This window comes from Notothenia rossii (genome assembly GCF_949606895.1).
Source record: "Notothenia rossii genome assembly, chromosome: 6".
In the NCBI taxonomy this organism is placed as follows: Eukaryota; Metazoa; Chordata; class Actinopteri; order Perciformes; family Nototheniidae; genus Notothenia; species Notothenia rossii.
In genome coordinates this window covers 47881396-47896822 of record NC_136909.1, presented here as the reverse complement: position 1 = coordinate 47896822, position 15427 = coordinate 47881396, and the positions used below count along the sequence as shown (strand labels likewise).

Sequence of the window (15427 nt, the reverse complement as noted above, 5' to 3'; positions counted from 1 at the left end):
GGGCCGATGTTGATTGTTAGGCCAAGAGTGGGACAATCTTTTCCCGGAAGAAAAAGCAGTTCAGTCTTGTCAAGGTTGAGCTTGAGGTGGTGAGCAGACATCCACTGAGAGATGTCCGCTAGACAAGCAGAGATGCGTGCGACGACCTGGGTCTCTGAGCGGGGAAAAGACAGAATTAATTGGGTGTCGTCAGCGTAGCAGTGGTATGAAAAACCATGCGGGCTAATGACAGATCCGAGCAAGTTTGTGTACAGAGAGAAGAGGAGGGGACCAAGGACAGAGCCCTGAGGGACCCCTGTAGATAATTGACAAGGGTCAGACTCGGACCCTCTCCAAGTTACCCTGTAGGTCTTTGAGGTAGGAGGTGAGGAGGGAAAGTGCAGAGCCTGAAACTCCAAGTTCTTGGAGAGTGCGAAGGAGGATCTGATGGTTCACCGTGTCGAATGCAGCAGACAGGTCCAGAAGGATGATGACAGAGGAGAGGGAGGCTGCTTTAGCCGTGTGCAGTTCCTCAGAGACAGCAAGGAGGGCAGTTTCTGTTGAGTGACCTGCCTTGAAACCAGACTGGTGCAGACCTAGAAGGTTGTTCTGATGGAGATAACACGAGAGTTGTTTAAAGACAGCGCGTTCAAGTGTTTTAGACAGGAACGGGAGGAGAGAGACAGGCCTGTAGTTTATAACACCAGACGAGTTGAGAGTGGGTTTCTTTAGGAGAGGGTTTACTTTTGCCTCCTTGAGAGTGTTTGGAAAGTGACCAGAATTTAGAGAAGTGTTGATGAAATGGGTGAGAAATGGTAGAATATCAGGAGCAATAGTCTGAAGGAGGTTTGAGGGGATCCAGAGGACAGGTGGTAGGACAGGCAGAGGTAATGAGGGTAAGAACCTCACTTGGAGAGAGAGGGGAAAAGGAGGTTAGTGTGTGGGTGAAAGGAGGGTCTGGTGGCCCAGCGGTGAGTAAAGGTGAGTCAGAAAAAGAATAGCGAATATCATCAGCCTTTTTTTCAAAGTAGTTAACAAAGTCGCTTGACAGAAGGAAGGAGGGGGAAGGGGCTTTGGGGGGGGTCTAAGAGGGTGGAGAAGATGGAAAATAGTTTTTCGGGGTTGGAATATGAAGAATGTATCTTATCTTGAAAGAAATTGCTTTTTGCCTGAGAGATCGAAGCAGAGAAAGAGGAGAGGAGAGCCTGATAGGTTAGGACAGGGGTCGGCAACCCGCGGCCCACGGGCCGCATGCGGCCCTTTAAGCCCTCTGTCTGGCTTCCTTGAACTTAGACAAAAGTAAGAAGGAAATAAAATAAAAGTATTTGTAGGACTATTTATATTTTGTTGCATGGTTAAAAATGTTTCGTATCTTGTATTTTGAGGTGATACTGTGACACATAAATAAAAAACAAAACGGTTTTAATTAGGTCAACTAAAACATGCGTCACATCCTGCTACGGTCCCGCGCAAGCGCCTTTTCCTGCGGGTGAATAACCTTACCCCCGGCTCGATGAGCGAATGGATAAAACAAAAAACAGTACAGGAGAAACACAGGATTTAATTCTGTGTGGACAGAGTTATATGCTTTCACAGCAAACGATGCTGGTTTACCGGTATGTTTGATATGTGGAGAGAAGTTGTCAAAGGTGCTGCACTGCAGCCTTTACGTATCGAGGAACAACAGGAACAGCACGGAGAGGAAGACAGCTGACGATCTTCAGTCATAATCATAGGTCATAATTCAATGGGGTATGTAATTTATTTCAGAAAACACTTTTTATTATATTCCATGGAATGCTCTTAACATCCCGATAGCAATGAATATATTACATGCTTTGACAATAAACACATACAAAAATTAATCTCTGGAAGCCGTAGCGCTGTTAAAAGCACGACGAATCATCTGAGCCGGCCCGGCTAAAATAACTGGATGGCCTACCTGCCTGTCAGCCTGTCAGCCTGTCAGCCTTCCATCTGTGGACAAATTTATCTCGTGGCCTCATTGGTCATGTGCGCGTTCGTCTGTGTTGGAGGAGGGGCTCTGTGAGGAAGTCTGAAGGAAGAGGCATATTTTTTCCGGTTGTGTATTTTCAAATTCTAGCGCACTCGAGCTGGTTTCTCCATTCTTAACTACCCTATCTTTAACTATTTTTAGGGTGCAGCTATATGTTTTATTTATTTCAAAGTGGGCCCATTTTAATAATATTTTTTTTCCTTCAAATGTGCAGAGGACTCCCCAAGTGCTGTGTTTAATTTATTTTAAAGTAGGCCAGTGAATTATTTTTAATTCTCCTTATAGGAGTTCTTTGTTTCTTATTAGAGGTTAACAGTTTTATATAATGTAATAAATAGCCTAATAAATGCAAAAAAAATGTAGTTTTTGTCTGATATAACAATAAATACAACTTTATTAGCTATCAAGCTATGAAATATGTTTTGCGGCTCCAGACAAAAAAATGTTTTGGAAAAAGCAGCAAAATGGCTCTTTTGGTCAAAAAGGTTGCAGACCCCTGGGTTAGGAGGTCGTCATGGTGTTTGGATTTCCACCGTTTCCGCTCTGCTGCCCAAAGGATGGTTCTATTAGCACGCAGTGCGTCATTTAGCCAGGGAGCAGGAGGGGACTGACGAGGCTGCCGAGATGTGAGAGGACAGAGAGAGTCCAGAGAGGATGAGAGAGTAGAGAGGAGAGTATCTGCAGCAGAGTTTGGAGGCAGGAGTTGGAACGAGTCAGAGGAAGGGAGGGCTGAGAGCACCAATGAGGTAAGGGTAGAGGGGGAGAGGGAACAAAGGTTACGGCGGACAGGTATCCCCAAAAGCTTCTAATGCAGTTGTACAGTATGTGCTGTATGTGTGTGCATACTGTTTATAGAGAAATTGAGACAATGCATTTAGTTTGTGTGTGTGTGTGTGTGTGTGTGTGTGTGTGTGTGTGTGTGTGTGTGTGTGTGTGTGTGTGTGTGTGTGTGTGTGTGTGTGTGTGTGTGTGTGTGTGTGTGTGTGTGTGTGTGTGTGTGCGTATGTGCGTGTGCGTGTGTGTGTGTGTTTGTATGTGTGTATGTGTGTATGTGTGTTTGTTTGTGTGTGCACATTTCTTCATGTGAGTGTCGGAGAGCTGATTAACGGAGGGGCTAGCAACTGAAAAAGAAATGCACATCCTGAAAAACACACCGCATGCAAATGTGTTTGTCAGTCAGACAGTATGTCTCAATTAAGGCCTGAAAAGTCGAGTCTGAGCTGCCAGCTCCACTGACCCCCCACCCCCTACACACACAGGCACCCATAATGTCCACACACTGCCTTAAAGCTTAGCGAAAAACTGGAAAGGACAAAGAAGAAAGAGGGAAAGCTAAAGAAGAGGATAGAGGAAGCCTTCAGCGGTGTGACAGCGGGGGAAATTCTTGAGAGGAGTCTGTACGCTAAATTGACAACTGGAGAAGCACGGAAAGGGGGGGGGGGGGTGATGAGACCGGCTGGAGCACACACACCACTGTACCAACCATAATGACAACAATAATGGCAAACAATAGACACTCAGATCAGACACCTCCAAAACACACACAAACACACACACGCGTGCACACACACACACGCTCACACACACGCTCACAAAAACACACACATGCACACACACACACACACACACACACACACAAACACACACACACACACACATACACACATACACACACACACAGCCGTGGCACACTATCTACTAACTAGAGTGTGGTTGATCCTACATAAACACACACATAATACACACATTCTGCACACATTAACAGCCTTTGGACACACACATGGACAGTGTACAGTATAAGTTTAATTATAATTGGACAGACACATTGTATTAGGTCACAAATAGGTAAACACATATCAACACAGACGCTGCTTCTCTGCACACACACACACACACACACACACACACACACACGCACACACACACACACACACACACACGCGCACGCACACACACGCACACACACACACACAAACAGATTAATTAATCTCCAGACAGAGAGGCTTCAGAGGAGGAGAGGGAGAGACGATGTATTCGGAAAATAAAGATAGAGCTGAAAGCTGTGTCTGTTATGGCAAGCCATTTGAGTATTTATTCCATATCCTTGATATCAGACGGCAGCTGCCCACAATATTTTGCTCTTTGATTTCACTTGTTAGATGGGGCATTCTACCGAATTAGTGCAAAGTGCGCTCCCACAACAAGAAAAACTATTTAACAAAACAATTAAGTATTGTTGGAGATTTGGAGGATGTTGCAAACCAACCTCGTCTCCGCGTGTCGTTTGACAAGCTGGGTGAGTTCGGGAAAATAAAGGGATTAAGAAACACCAGAATGCAAGTGAAACAATAATCCGGCTTTAATGATACAAGGTAACGATACAAAATACAAATACAAAGAAATCACGAAGCACTCTGCAGAGTACTCCGGGCTCAGGTTCTACCCCCAGTGTGAGACAGGTCTCAGGAACGGCTGGTGAAAAACAAGAGCGCGAACCAAAGGAAAACACAGTCTTTCATACTAAAACACAGGAGGAGGAGGTGTACGTGCTTTCCCCCAGAGGTCATCTTATTGGCAGAGACCCAGACATGGCCTGTCGTACCCAATCAGTGCGACACAGCAGAAGAAACCCGGAAACAAAAAGTCTCATTCAGTTTGACGAAGACCAGACACCTTTTGGTGTCTGGTACGAACCTGCTCTAAACAACAAGTTTCCTTATCTTATTTCACATCTTGCAGCCAGCACACACACATCTCCTTTATGGCCCTTGGTCCCTGAGTCCCTCTTCCCGCCTCCTGACTGCCACACACAAGTTAAAAGTATGTTTTAAGATATAGTTGTTATAGTTGGCTAAATATACGTAACACATATTAATTACTTTCATATCAATAACAACGAGGAACACATTACCTATGCTCTTAAGCGGTATTAGAGATGCTTTTCAAATAGTCAAACTTCTCACAGGCTTACCTATGGCCCTTCCATTTGTTTGAGCTATTGTTCACATCTTTACTTCAAATAAAAGGTTTCACATTGTATATTTCCAGCTTCCTTTACACATACTGCTATTATTAACACAAAGTAACTAACCACACACCTCTATTGAAAACAAGTCGATTCCCCTGACAATTGACATGCTGAAACCTCCTGGAATGTGCTACCCTCCTCCAGCTCTCTCGTCCCTATCATAAAACTGCTTCCATTTCATATAGAGTAATAAAAGATGTTTAAGCTAATTTCTCCACAATGTTTGTAGCCATTTAGTACCCACACATGAAAGAATAAGAACAGAGGTATAGTTGACCAGTAATCATGTAGCATTTATATTTACTTCAATGAAAACACATACACATCTGCTACAAGATTGTGCCACGCACCCATCCTTCTTTTACGAGGGAAGCATTCCAGCGTCTGGCACTATTCCCAAATATGGAGATCTCCTGCTCCCATCCTTCTCTTAAACACACAGAATTCACCTCAATATATTGGGAGAGGAAAAGATACTTTGTCCCTTCAAATTTAACACACATGAACATATATAAGGTGACACCAAAATGAATATACCAGATTTTACTTTCCTGTCATACCCCGTTACTTTAATCCTTCAAATAATTCAAATAATCCTTCAATTTCCCCCTTTTGGTCTCGCATTAACGAGACCAACACACATAAGACATTTGAAACAAAACTACTGTCCTTCTTTAATACTGTGTCTGTCCCCCTTCCTTAAACCTTTGAGAACAGAAAACAACCTCCAATGACAGTTAAGAAACTATCAGAGTGAGAGCCTGAGTGCCAGACAGCAGCATCCTTGCGTGTTGTTGAATCATCAGGCCCCCCCCCCTCAGCGGAATACGCCAACAAGGGCAGCTGATAGGGAGGGGGAGATGCGGCCTTTCCTTCAAAGGTGGAACTGATTAATCTGATCAGAGAGAAGTAGACTCCTCTGCTGCCTCGAGAAGTCCCCCAGCCCGCTGACGCCTCCTTCCAAGTCGTCTGCTGTAGGGATGTCCGCGAGGTCCTTCTCCTCCAGTCCGCTGATGCCTGCTTCCAAGTCGTCTGCTGTAGGGATGTCCGCGTTGACGATAGCCAGGTCCATCCTGATGTCCTCCAAGGTCCTAGCCGGAGTGTTCCTCGCCGCACACTGGCTCCAGTAGTACCAGATGTCCCCCTTTGCTCCTCGGCGGACGGCATGAGATGTCCTCTGGGTCACTCTGTAGAGGCCGGAGAGCCTGGGGTTGAGTCACGTAGGCCTGACGAACTCCAGCCAGACGAACTCCGCTGTGTCGGCCTCCTGCTCCTCGGGTCCCCCTTTTGGCGTCAGCAACCTGTGTGGAGAAATCTGATACCCACCCCTCCAGTCTACGCTCAGTGCTTCTGGGCCCTCAGGTGTTTGACCCACCACTGGTAGGCCGCTTCAGAATTCGAATACTTGGCCTGTGTCAACAAACTAAACCCCAACATCTTCAGGTGAACTAAATAACATATCTCAATAGCTCTGAATTCCTGACAAGCATCTGTGTTATTATAAATGAAATCTTTGAGATCCCATTTAAAATCTAAATATAATATGAACTGCTAATGTCTCTGGTAATGGAACACACTAATGTTATGGATTAAAAACAACTAAAATCATGATACTGACAAAGTGAATAATTTCCAGGCGAGACTGCTTCTACCTGTCACTGCTTGGATATTATCAAGCTGAAAAATGAATACAGAAATTCAACATACTGTCATCAAATGTCTTTCTATTATGACTTTAAATTAAATGTACATCCCCATAATGATCTAAACAGTCTATGGCTTTTACTTCTTTACCAGGCTAGTTACAAGATGTTGTCTAAATTAAATTCTATCTCATTACATTACTATGTTTTAACTTAGCTGTAATATGTTCTTTCTACATTTCAAACCTCAGTTACTTTAATACCTGTTGAAATATTACAAAATTGTTTTCATTATCACAGTTCACCTTCTCTGGTATTCTCATTCTGGAATTACCTCTCTCAGTAGCCCCTTGGCCACTGATTCTGCATCTGTGTTACCTGTTATAACTCAATCAATATTAGAAACATGTCAACATTCATCAAACAGTATCTTATCCCCAGATATGGAGCAGGTTAAATCTAAAACTGTCAATCAATGGTCAGATTGAACATCTGAGTTGGGGCGGCAGGTTTCTTCCAGTCCCTAAATGAAAATATCCCACACTCCCCCTTTTTACACATGTAAACATGTGTAATAAAATCCTGTATGGGAAGAAAACCTTCAGGTAACCAGTGGTTATAAGAAAATACCAAACATCATTCACAAAAGTACATCCATCATTTTTCACAGTAAACACTCCAGGGAAAATAAGTGTTAATTTCCAGCTGGCAGTCCTAAAAGAAACAGAATCTTTAGATTTTAGTTTGAGTTTTACATTTGCAAACCGCCAACTCCTGTGGGAATTAGAAACGGGTCACATGTGGTTTCCCCCTTTTGCAGAATTTTTAGGAAACCTGTGTTTCCCTTGGAGCTCCAAAATAATGTATTAGTCCAAAGACATGCTCGGTTAGTTATTGTTTTAGAATCATGCAGTTACACTGATCACATGCAGAAATACATTCACACTCACTCTGTCAGGTTGTAAAGTCAAGTTCGGTCAGCCCCAGAGTCAGTCATTGATAGTGCTTTTCTCAAGTCACACTGTCAGTCAGGGTCAAAGGTCATTTGGTCTCAGTTTCATTGGCCATGTGTCGTGCTCTGCAGAGACTTTAATATTCTACTAGCTGGAGTTGTACTAGTGACATCATTGTGTTGATGTCAACCAATGCAACAAAGTTTTTCTCGTGTTCGCAGCACCATTTTCTTCAGATGTCTAACAAACAAATGATCAATACACTTTATTAATATACCGCCCCTAGGAAACACAATAACAAATGTTCTGACAAATGTTCATGCAAGGCATTCTTAAGTGAACCTGCAGAAAACGGCCTTTTGAATTAATATTCCAAATTAATCAATAATAATAATAATCTATTTTATCAATTTGTTTACCCTTAGAAGTGAACATACCTCATAATGTTACATCAGGATGTTAAACTAAGCTTTGGCCAAATCAATCATTATTACTGTTTCAGATCTAACTGGAGGTTGAACAAACAAAATCTTTTTTTTTTGTTTTGTTTACATCATGTAAACCACTAACATATTTCCCAATTTCAGCATCAGCCTTGTTACTCTCAAATTACATCCTAAATAGGAATATTAGGAATGAAACAAATATTTAATCTTCAGAAATGTTCTTAACAAATAGAGAGTAATGCCACCTCTCTATCTAGTGAATAGCCAACATATTTAAAAAATGTCAGATATACAAAAATAAGCCTAAATACTCTTTTACTATCAAAGTCTAAAGCTAGACCTAAGCTGAACAGTTTTGGTAATGGAAAATGTAATCTAGAAAAAAACAAAACTGGACCTGTGTTCTTGTGTGTTCTTCAAAATACATTAGTAAATACCTTGTGAAGTATTCACAATATAACTAATCCTCTCTAGGATATGAAATCCATTCATCTTTAACCAGATACTATTTCCCTATTTATTTTTAGTTCATGATAATAATGGTATAACGTCCACACGTTTACCCATAGCTAGTCACTATGTCAAGATTATCATGTGTGACATAATAATCAGATGTCTTGTTTGCCAAACAAGGATATTAAACCTTAACCCTTTCAGCATTCCAGACCATCATTAAACAATCAGCCTCCTTTCCTAAACACTAAGCATATCGTTCTACACCACCTTCTGATAAACTCTTGCACAGTTATGCTGTAAAATCATTGCATGATTTCTTCAGAGTCTGAACAGACTGAGACCAGCCTGTCTCAAGATCTTGTCATATTGAGAACAGTCAATGATTCATTGTCCTCTTCAGCTTTAGTCAGTGGCAGGGCCCCCAAAAAGCTAGAACCGGCCCTGGTCAGTGGGCTCCAAGGAAACTCTCTCTGGCATTGTGATGTCCTGAGGGGGAAGGGACCTCTGGATCAATGTGATACAATCAGCAGACACACGTTGTCCTCTGTGCCGCAGAAATCCCCCAAAACTGCAGTACCTCTTCACACCACGGTTGCCTTGACAACGAGGCACAAGCAAACTTTGAAACCCTCCTCTGAGATGTGTTCTTTGCACCGTTCTTCTGTTTGCAATGAGCAACTTTTCACCAACACCCTGATTCAGAGTACAACCCAAAGGTGGCGCACAACTATCCAATGCTGCTGTAATCACAGCAAATCAGCTACTGAGAAAAACTCAATGTAAATCTCTCCCCCAGCGGGTTACAAAATAAAACAGCTGAGTGTCTATATGGTCAGGAATGCTGAAACATGTGAATGTGAAACCCATTAATGGTAACAGTCTCCCTATTCTTCATTACTTCAGTTCTAAGTTAATAGGCAAAACAAAAACTTTTCTTAACCACTATAGATTCATCTTTTATCTTCTTGCTTATTCTATTCTTTTCAAATTGTTTATCTAAGTTGTGTGTTACAAGCATGGTTAGATTTGTAACAGAATACAAAACTAACTGTATCCAGCGCTATATATTTAAAACAAGTAATCTGACTACAGTTCATGAATATATTTTGGAACACTTAAAGGAATTCTTACAAAATGTAATCTTCATTATTACTAAAGCTGAAACCTAAATAAATCATCACGGAACATTTTTCTGTCCTTATTACTTAATTGTTTCAATAAAAACTAAAAGCATTGTGAAAACTCCCATTTTTGAGAACATCTCTCAACACTTTTATTCCATCTAAGCACGAATGTTTATGACAAACTCGTCCTATTAATCCCAAACGGTCTTTAATGGTATCAATTGTGAACATTTCTTAATATTAATTGTAAATGCAACGTACGTTCTCTTTAGAACAAAGACAGGATAGTTGCAGCTGAAACTGGTTAATAGCAATGTTCTGTTAACCTAGATAAGCCTGTTGTTCTTATATCTAGTAAATATATTCTTATTTCATGTTACTCACAAAACAATATGACATTTTCCAGAATAGCAGTAACTCTATATAACCTCTCAATATATATATTTCTTCCAATGAGTTCGTTATTTCATGTCTAACAAATGTTCCTCTTTCCATGTCGTATTCTAGATGGAGAAATCCACCTATCATATTTAATTTGAATAAAACCTTAACTTTAATGTACTTCATATTCTCAGTAAATCTCTTTTTACTTTCCCCTAAGGTTACTGTATGTAACATAATTTTCCTTGAAGTATAATTAAGTACAATCCTTAGTTAATGACAAATACTATGAAATTCACAACGCAATGCAACGGTATCAATCAGTTGTCAAAGACTATATTTAAATAACAGCAAATCATTGTTTATTAATTTCAATATATCTACCACTTCAAATCACACCTTGATCTGTTAATTTTCTATGTATTTCAGTCCAACTTCAGATCACTAGAGACAAAAGCAAGCAGACACCCTCCGGGCCGCTGCTGCTCTCGAGAGGAAAAAGGGTGGGGGAAACTCTCACAGACAAATACTGACACCCCCTTCTCTCTCCCCTGCTGTAGCTCTCAGCCTCTCCTTTGGAAAAGGGGGGGCTTCTTTCAACAATTAACACTTCTGCTATCCTCTTATTCATTTTTTTTTTTTTGCTTGAACCCACTGTCCTCGTAAGCTCTTAACTCACGCTCCTCTCGTTAAACTTTTCCCTTCATTATGACTTCGTATCTATTCATCTGACTTAGGCTGTTTCTGTTACCAGTCAATATTCACAGACTTCATATCTATTGATCTGACTTACTGTCCTTGTTACCAGTAAATATTCACAGACTCAACCCCCACAGAACAAAGGATTAATGAGGTCCGGTCACTTCAAAATTGCTTTTTGAAGGTTGCGTTACTCTCCTTTGGATTTTACTTATAACTCAACTTCGATTCCTATGAACCTAAGAATTGTTATTCAGATTCGTCTCCTGGATGCCGTCTGAAAACGGTCACTGGACGTCCCCCAACGAGTCTTCAGCCGTCTCCTTTCTGAAAAAAGTACGGGGCCTTTCACCTTCGTCTTACATACCTCGTTGATTCACTTTTATGTTATATAACTTTCCTACCTATCTAAAATATGTATTTGTATATTCCACCGCAACAACTATGACACCGGAATATGTCTCTGACAACTCTAAAATCTAGTTTAGCCAATTACAGACCTTCGATAGAAACAGGCTTGTCTGCTCACCTTTCAATTGAAGGATCCTCGTTTTAGTTGTCAGAGATTATTCTAGGCCTCTTCTCCGGACCATTCGTCCGCTTGCCGCTGGTGGTCCCTTCCCCGAAAACACCCCACTCAGAAACGTCGGGTTCACCATTTGTTGGAGATTTGGAGGATGTTGCAAACCAACCTCGTCTCCGCGTGTCGTTTGACAAGCTGGGTGAGTTCGGGAAAATAAAGGGATTAAGAAACACCAGAATGCAAGTGAAACAATAATCCGGCTTTAATGATACAAGGTAACGATACAAAATACAAATACAAAGAAATCACGAAGCACTCTGCAGAGTACTCCGGGCTCAGGTTCTACCCCCAGTGTGAGACAGGTCTCAGGAACGGCTGGTGAAAAACAAGAGCGCGAACCAAAGGAAAACACAGTCTTTCATACTAAAACACAGGAGGAGGAGGTGTACGTGCTTTCCCCCAGAGGTCATCTTATTGGCAGAGACCCAGACATGGCCTGTCGTACCCAATCAGTGCGACACAGCAGAAGAAACCCGGAAACAAAAAGTCTCATTCAGTTTGACGAAGACCAGACACCTTTTGGTGTCTGGTACGAACCTGCTCTAAACAACAAGTTTCCTTATCTTATTTCACATCTTGCAGCCAGCACACACACATCTCCTTTATGGCCCTTGGTCCCTGAGTCCCTCTTCCCGCCTCCTGACTGCCACACACAAGTTAAAAGTATGTTTTAAGATATAGTTGTTATAGTTGGCTAAATATACGTAACACATATTAATTACTTTCATATCAATAACAACGAGGAACACATTACCTATGCTCTTAAGCGGTATTAGAGATGCTTTTCAAATAGTCAAACTTCTCACAGGCTTACCTATGGCCCTTCCATTTGTTTGAGCTATTGTTCACATCTTTACTTCAAATAAAAGGTTTCACATTGTATATTTCCAGCTTCCTTTACACATACTGCTATTATTAACACAAAGTAACTAACCACACACCTCTATTGAAAACAAGTCGATTCCCCTGACAATTGACATGCTGAAACCTCCTGGAATGTGCTACCCTCCTCCAGCTCTCTCGTCCCTATCATAAAACTGCTTCCATTTCATATAGAGTAATAAAAGATGTTTAAGCTAATTTCTCCACAATGTTTGTAGCCATTTAGTACCCACACATGAAAGAATAAGAACAGAGGTATAGTTGACCAGTAATCATGTAGCATTTATATTTACTTCAATGAAAACACATACACATCTGCTACAAGATTGTGCCACGCACCCATCCTTCTTTTACGAGGGAAGCATTCCAGCGTCTGGCACTATTCCCAAATATGGAGATCTCCTGCTCCCATCCTTCTCTTAAACACACAGAATTCACCTCAATATATTGGGAGAGGAAAAGATACTTTGTCCCTTCAAATTTAACACACATGAACATATATAAGGTGACACCAAAATGAATATACCAGATTTTACTTTCCTGTCATACCCCGTTACTTTAATCCTTCAAATAATTCAAATAATCCTTCAGTATTCAGACATATATATTTACTAAGAATAGGTTATGGTCTATTTAAACACAAGGCATAACATTAGATAGTGAAACGCTTAAATACAAAAACATCATTTATAGGGTACTTTCTATTGGGAAGTAGCTGTTCCCAACCCTGACATCTACATTTCAATTTCTGTAAATAACACTTAAAACATTTTTTTTTTAAATGTTTCAATAGTGTATTTAAAAGATATTTATGATTACATTCAAACAGAAGTTGGAATATTTAGATTTATTGTGGGTATCATTTTTTAATAAAACTACTATACTCAAAAAATAACCACAAGGGGTTTTAGTCCAATGGCTGTGCCTGGTTTTAGCCACACCCCTGCATTTTTGACTAGGCACTGACACTGTATCCCTGTCCCTCATGGCTGAATGGGTAGCTATATCCCATACTTTTGATATAAATCTGTTCCAAAATCTGAAAATCGGCATGTAATCTTAAGAATTGTCTCTACCGAACACATCATTATCTTCAATTAAGTAAACTTTTTCGGGGTTTTATGCAAAGTATTAGGTTTTTATGTGTGTAAACCTCTTCAAAAACGTGTATGCTAGACATGTACTTGCTAGCATTCTTTAGTTATGCTCAATTTTTGCTAGAATCATCACTAACGAAACAGTCACTACCGAAGCATATGGTTAAGTTTCGGTAATTGACATGATCGTTTCGGTAGTGACAAAATGGAATGGTAGAAGGTAAATCCCACCATTTTGAAATAAATGTGTTTTAAAGTCTGAAAGTCAGTGTGTTACTTTAAAGCTCTCTTATTTTACTATTTATAGGCATATATTATAGGTCTCAGATATATAAAAAAAACATGTCTATGAAGTGTTTTGCTCAAAATACCAAACAGATCACCCATTCTAGCCTCATTCCCCTCTATTTCAGCCTATTACTTCGTGCTGATTCTGGGTCAGTAGCTTCAAACATTCACACTTCAACATAAGGCATGTTATGAGTTCAGATTAAGCAATAAGGTTGAGGGAATATGATACAACCTTGAGAACAAAATACTGTGGTCACTACCGAAACACTGGATGTTTTGTAAAAAAATAAGTATATTGAGTTATCATCTAAAATGATATGATACTAATTGGTTTAATCATGTATGTTCAATTTCAACAATCATCAACTCTGGAATCAATATGATCATTATTATGCATTTTACAAAAAAAGTTTGCATTATGATTTTTATGAATTGTATAAATTGAACTTTTAAATTTGATTAAAAATTCACTTTTATTCATTTAATTGTGAAAACCCTCAATAAATATTTGTTAAAATACTATTTAGATAAGGGAAGATAAAACAATCTTAACGGGTTAATATAATACTTTTTTACTACAGTGTATGTACTATGTTTCGGTAGTGAGCATTTTTGGTAGAGGAAGAACATTCCAATACAGTCTGAAAATACGATGTAAAAATGTATGGTTCTTTTACTAGATATGTGTCATTTAGATATGGTACAAAATATATATGGACAAAGTTTTGGGGAAAAAACATACAACATTTCAAAATATTTCCAACCTGACTTTGGTCCAATTCGGTAGAATGCCCCATATACAGGACTGTCTCAGAAAATTAGAATATTGTGATAAAGTTCTTTATTTTCTGTAATGCAATTAAAAAAACAAAAATGTCATACATTCTGGATTCATTACAAATCAACTGAAATATTGCAAGCCTTTTATTATTTTAATATTGCTGATTATGGCATACAGCTTAAGAAAACTCAAATATCCTATCTCTAAATATTAGAATATCATGAAAAAGTATACTAGTAGGGTGTTCAACGAATCACTTGAATCGTCTAATTAACTCGAAACACCTGCAAGGGTTTCCTGAGCCTTGAAAAACACTCAGCTTGGTTCAGTAAACTAAATCACAAGTATGGGGAAGACTGCTGATCTGACTGCTGTCCAGAGGACCGTCATTGACACCCTCCATCAGGAGGGTAAGACACAAAAAGAAATTTCTCAAAGAGCAAGCTGTTCACAGAGTGCAGTTTCAAAGCACATCCACAAAAAGTCTGTTGGAAGGGGGAAATGTGGCAGGAAACGCTGCACAACCAAGAGAGATGACCGCAGCCTTAACAGCATTGTGAAGAAGAGTCGCTTCCAGAATTTGGGGGAGCTTCAAAGACAGTGGACTGAAGCTGGAGTCCAGGTATCAAAAGTCACTGTTCACAGACGTGTCCGGGAAATGGGCTACAATAGCCGTATTCCCATGGTCAAGCCACTTCTGAACTCAAGACAACGGAAGAGGCGTCTGACTTGGGCTAAGGAAAAGAAGCACTGGACAGTTGCACAGTGGTCCAAAGTCCTCTTTTCAGACGAAAGCAAGGTTTGTATTTCATTTGGAAGTCAAGGCGCCAGAGTCTGGAGAAAGGCTGGAGAGGAGCAAAATCCAAGTTGCTTGAAATCCAGTGTGAAGTTCCCACAGTCAGCGATGGTTTGGGGAGCCATGTCAGCTGCTGGTGTTGGTCCACTGTGTTTCATCAAGCCCAGAGTAAATGCAGCTGTGTACCAAGAGATTTTAGAGCACTACATGCTTCCGTCTGCTGAAAAGCTCTATGGAGATGAGGAATTCATTTTCCAGCATGATCTGGCAC

At 40.4% G+C, this 15427-nt stretch overlaps 2 long non-coding RNA genes across 3 annotated transcripts in view; one reads left to right on the top strand and one right to left on the bottom strand.

The window, feature by feature from the left end:
- LOC307042761 overlaps positions 1-15427 on the top strand; it is a 48938-nt gene that overhangs the window by 18311 nt on the left and 15200 nt on the right. The window lies entirely within an intron of this gene.
- On the bottom strand, positions 4338-12775 carry LOC307042582. The gene is made up of 2 exons (XR_013809171.1): positions 11256-12775; positions 4338-11053 (listed from the first exon to the last, which is right to left on the bottom strand). It is a non-coding gene; the product is annotated as an uncharacterized lncRNA (long non-coding RNA).